A 6,000-nucleotide genomic window follows, 5' to 3' on the forward strand; every position below is an offset into this window, starting at 1 on the left:
ACCTCTCCATCCTTCAGGTTTTTTAAATCTGTAAAATAAAATCAATAATAGTACCTCTAATAGAGCTTATATAAGGATTAAACAATGTCTGGCACTTGACAAAATTATGTAAGTATTGTTTATTATTGTAATTACCACGACTTTATCATGTGGTGATGCAGTGGCTAGAGAAAATCAAATGAACACAATAGTAAAGATTAAAGATGTCATATGTACCTCCTTTATTTAACCTAATTTCTGCAACAGATGCTCCTCTCTTAATCTCAACAGGGAACAGATTTCACAGCCCAGGAGCATAATTACAGAGAACGCTGGCTCCTGTGGTCACAATCTTATACTCAGGGCACACTGAGTAACTGCCAATTCAGACCTCAATGGGTGACTAGGGCATATGGTGATAAAGGATCAGTCAAGAGTATACTATAATGTTCGATAAATGCCAGCAGCTTTGTGAAATTAAAAACAGAGTTTATCATGCTGATCCATCAATAAGAGGCTACGAAATATAATGTATAACTTGATAAATGTCTCATTTCTTTTTCCTTCCTTCTCTTCTTTCCTTCTTTGAAACTGGATTGAGTGTATGTTGAGTATTTAACATGTGCCAGACAATGTACCAGGTTGGAAGGTAAAATTAAAACAGACATATCCCTGCCCTCTGGAACACGCAGTCTACTGGGTTTGTTTTTATGGAGCTGTCTGCTGAGTGGGTTCTCTTGTAGACTGAACCATGCCAGGACCTCAGACTTCACTGCATGCAAAGTAGAGTCTGTTCTTGATAGCATGACAGCCATTTTTTTCTCTCTGTGCGTTCTGATCTCTTGTTCTTGGGCCTGTCCACCTGTGGTAAGTTCCACTCTCAAGATCTACCACCACATGGTGGGATGGAAGAGGAGATTACATTCCATCAGTCACTTTGGTTTTCTTCTGTTAAAGGCTTTGGTAGGAACTACTGACTGATGTGAGATGTGGGGATCATTCATATTCCAGTGCTCCATTTTCTTTTTGTCTCCAGGCACATAGGATTGGCTGTCTGTGAAAATAAAGCCATAAAGGTCAATAGGTTAATTCTAAGGTTACAGGAACCAATATTCTTTGTTCAGCCAAGATTCTGATTAAACTTTTCTTTTGATTTTCGTCTCTTTTTAGAATAGTCAGTTACAGATCATAACTCTATCTCCACTGGGAGAGAGTGACAAGTAAGAAAAAGTTGAAATGGTGACTGGAGTAAGAAGAAATAACCAACTCTGCATTACATGAACACATTTCTGGCTAAGTTATTTGGAGAGTGGACATCTTTAAGTACATTCTGCACTGTTGAAATGCAACTCCAATATAGTCTAGAGTTCCTCTGTGGTGAATAAAATCCTCTTGAGATTTTCTTCCTGTAAAGAAGGCTTATTGAAGTTACCTTAAGATATCACTGAAATTAGACATAGACAATAGAAACACAGTATGGGGAGCTACTGGGCACACAGAATATGCAGTTGAGAGAGCTCCTCTTAGATGCTCAGACTTTATACTTTTTTGATACAACTATGGTACACTGGGCATTTGAGAACCCCGGTGCAGCCTTTCTGATTACTCACTTTGTTTGTTAGTTACATTCCATCCTGGCTTTTGTAGCATGTGGCAATAAATTGTTCTAATTAGATGGTTTTTTCCAGGGTGTTTTATGGATTTGTGTGTGTATGTATAATCTAAAATACTTTCTCATAATTATCAAAATGTGCAAGAATAAAAATGAAGGAAGAAACAGAATGAGGGCCAGATATTTTAATTTCTTTAAACTCCTCCCTTGATAGAGGGATAAATAGAACATAGATAGATAGATACATGTGTGTGTATGTGTGTGTGTACTGTTTGTGTATAAAGCAGTATTTGAATAGTTTCTTTCACTGTTTCATCACTTCACCACTGAACTCAATTTGTAGTGAAGGAATAACTATTTCTTAAAAATGTATGTGTACATATTGTTTACCTATAGAGTACACACACATACACACGCACAAAGAGAAAAGAACCTTTGAAAATTATTCCAGTACTATATATGGAGCTCAGAGATGAAGTGACAAAAAGGTGAGAGAAACTATTCAAGTACTTCTTTGGAGGTGGACACAAACATGATTCATGGGTGCACACATTTAGTTCTGTGTACCAAATCTATTTCTGCCCTTTTCCTTTTCATAGAACCATCAGTATTCTATGTTAGGATATATACAGGATAAAGAGTGCTCCATTGGAATCCCCTTTGAGGTCTCCTTCCCAACCAGGTTAGAGAGTGTTGAAGCCAGTAGACTCAGAAACTATGTCCTTAAACAACATTACAGCTAGGAAGCAATTTATTATGCTCCCCTCTAGGCAATGATGTTCACCTTGAGGAATGCAAGACAAACAATCCTTGAAGACAGCAGACTCACTTCCCACAGTGTCTCCTTTCCAGACTGTGCCTCATTTTTTAAGTGCCCAGCATTGGTAATGGACAGGCAATAGTCCTCTGATGGTAAGCAATTCTTTTTTTGTAAAACTGTAGGGAAAAAAAGCCAAGGGCAGTGAATCTATCTGTGGATAATGTACATTAGCTCACTTTTGGTCATCAGCAATATGTATTGAATGTCTTCTATGTGATCTTCCCCAAGTAGGCAAAGCTAAGGATGGAGAAAATATAAAAATTATCTCTAAAATTAAATAATCTACTTACAGAATTTTAGAAAAGTGAGGCACACAGCAAATAAGTTAAATAGTCAATGTTCATAAATCTCTTTTTAAGTTTAGAAGTGAGACTATAAAAACATAGATAACAAGAAACAACATCAAAAACTTAAGCAGTAAACTAGATGGTATTATTAAAGAAATACACTAACATTTTCGTGTTCTGATCTGGTCATCAACACTGAGTGTACCCATACATATATTTCCTTAAACAGTGACCTGGAACTGGCAGGCATTTTGTGTGAAGGTGTGTCTTTAAAGAACGCATATCAGAACCTCCTTGGGCCTTGTGGCCCTACTGTGAGCCATGAGGCCTGCAGTAGCTTGGCATCATCTGATTTACTTCCTGAATCAAAATCTGCATTGTAATGAGATTCACCAGGTGAATCACGAGCCCATCAAAGATCGAGAGGGTCTTTGTAAATATATGTTTCTTGAATCGATGCAATTTATAACCAATAATAATTATGGATAGGAGCATAACCCTCATGAATGTTGAAGTACAGAAAAATTTCAAAGAACATTGAGGATTCTAACAGCATGGCAGACCAAGATAAATAGGCAACTATAATTGTCATGTAAATGTAAAAGCAAAACAAACCAAAAAAACAATTTCTCTAAAGTATAGCTTAACTTTCAACAAAAAAGAAAAACCTCCAGATGCTAAGAGCAAAAGTATAAGTATGTGTTGAATCTGTGGTTATTCTCGAGGAGAGCTTGAATAGAGAAATCAGCTAATACCTAGTAAGCTACACTTTTATTTCACCTCACTTGAAGGACAGAAGTAAAGCATTAGTTCCTTACAAGCTAGGCATTTGGTAGTGAAATCTCCTCATGAAGTTGGGGCCTTTGAAAGACATTGTCCCCAGAGAAAAAGTAGCTTCAATTTCACCTCACTTGAAAAACAGAGGTATGTCACTGACCCTTTCAAAGTAGGTATTTAATAATGATTTTCCTTTATAAAGTTGAGACCCATGAATGGCTTCATTCTCAAATTAGACAAAATATACCCTGTGGAACAGGGAAGATAGAGACTTTCCTCTAAATAAATGGGGGAGGAATATGCATCTCTCACTAAGTGATTAGAAATCAAAAATCAGTTTAATGTCTGAATTTCTGTTATGCACACAGCTGATAAATAAGAAAAAGTTAATAAAAATTAGTCCCTGGCTGGTGATGCTACTGAGATCCTGCTAGAAACAAACATGAAACAATTCTTGAGGGATATTCCTACAACACAGACTACATGTGTTTCCAATGAAAAGATGAACCTGTGTAAAAGAATGTCACAATACAAACCATAAAATATCTAAAATATCATCAGTTGTATGTTTATAAATAGATAATAAAATGATTACAGTCTTATGCATAAAATAAAATTAGTATATTTATAATGATTAAGATGTTAAGAAATAAAATCAAATGAAATGATCTAGGACTGAATAAATATAAAATAGATTTAGAAAATGAGTAATCCCATTACTGGGTATATACCCAAAGGGTTATAAATCGTTCTATTATAAAGACACATGCACACGTATGTTCATCGCCGCACTGTTTACAATAGCAAAGACCTGGAACCAACCCAAATGCCCATCGACGATAGACTGGACAAGGAAAATGTGGCACATATACACCATGGAATACTATGCAGCCATAAAAAAGGATGAGTTCGTGTCCTTTGTAGGGACACGTATGAATCTGGAAACCATCATTCTCAGCAAACTGACAGAAGACCAGGAAATCAAACATCGCATGTTCACACTCATAGGCTGATGTTGAACAATAAGAATACATGGACACTTAGGGAGGGGAGCATCACACACTGGGGTCTGTTGGGGGGACCAAAGGAGGGACAGCAGGGGCCTGGGGAGGTCAGGGAAGGATGACATGGGGAGAAATGCCAGACGTAGGTGACTGGGGGATGGAGGCAGCAAACCACATTGCCATGTGTATACCTATGCAACAATCCTGCATGATCTGCACATGTACCCCAGAACCAAAAGTACAATTAATAAAAAGAAAATACTCATAATTTAAATTATAAATCAAATTAATCTATTAAACAACTATTTAGTTACAACTAAATAATGACCAAGGAACTTGGTGATTGATTAAATGACCTAGAATGAAACAAAAGAATAGGAGAAAGAAAAGACAGGTTAAGGGAACATCTAGGCTACAATGAGAATCAACATGTATTTAGAGGAGTTTCATTACAAGAGAATATAGAGAATTACTGCGAGGCAACATTCAAAGAGAACATGACTATAAATATCCCAGGATTTATATTTTCTTAAATGGGCAGAATTAATAAAAGCAAATACCCAGACTCATTGAGGTGAAATTGCAAAACACCATAGCCAAAGATTAAAAAGTATTACAGCAATTAATGAGAAAAGACAGACCTCTTACAAAGAAACCAGAATTACATTGACAGAGTATACAATGGAGGACAGAAAAAGAAGGACATTATGTCTTTGTAGTGCTAACAAAAAATAGACAATCTGGAATTATATACAAGAATAAAGGATCATAATAGGGAAAAGGTGAAGTAAAGGTATTGAAGACTGTGATATTTCACTGAAAGAACTATAAAAGGTCTAATCTTGAGAAACAAGAAAATTGATATCAGTGGAAAAAGTAGATTACAACAAGCGCAAGTGAGCAAAGAATGAGTGAATCATATAAATCAGCAAACCAGCAAAGCACTGAATGTTTAAAATAGCTACCACCATAATAATAATTTGGGGAGAATTAAAAAAAAACTAGGTCAAAAGTAAAATCATAGATGAAATAAGGTAAGATAGAAGTGCTATAATTAAAGTGTTTTATGCATATTTATTTTACAAATGGGAACCAAAATTGTTAACTAATTTTACATTTCAAATGGAGATTTTGTGATAATGGTTTAAGAATAATTGCCACACATGTGGATATAAATGTCATTTTGCAATCAGTAGGAATAAGCGAATGAAAATAATCAGTCCTGCAGAAGACAAGAAAAGAAGAAAGCAAGCTAAAAAAAAAAAAAAAAAAAACAAACTATGATGAAAAAAGCACAATAAAATACTGCAAAAATAAATCCAACAATTTTCAAAGTTTAAAAAACTTTCAGATTAAAATTATTTAGCTGTGCACTTCTTTTTAGAAATATACATAAAACCTAATGATAAAAAAGTTCAACACAATTAAGACTTGTAAAATACTTTTTAATCAAATGCTAATATAAAGTTAGTGTACATTATTATAAAAGGAACAAATAGTCTTAGTGTGAAAAAAAGAAAA

General features: G+C 35.1%; 1 long non-coding RNA gene across 1 annotated transcript in view; it reads right to left on the bottom strand.

Annotated features, from left to right (window-relative positions):
- The window catches only part of LOC116526333, a 69,712-nt gene that overhangs the window by 24,903 nt on the left and 38,809 nt on the right, over nucleotides 1-6,000 (bottom strand). The window contains exon 2 of the long non-coding RNA XR_004258100.1: nucleotides 2,376-2,527. This is a non-coding gene — a long non-coding RNA (uncharacterized LOC116526333). The remainder of the gene's footprint in view (nucleotides 1-2,375; nucleotides 2,528-6,000) is intronic.

This window comes from Sapajus apella, unplaced genomic scaffold (assembly GCF_009761245.1).
Source record: "Sapajus apella isolate SASKATOON/1434 unplaced genomic scaffold, GSC_monkey_1.0 scaffold50, whole genome shotgun sequence".
In the NCBI taxonomy this organism is placed as follows: Eukaryota; Metazoa; Chordata; class Mammalia; order Primates; family Cebidae; genus Sapajus; species Sapajus apella.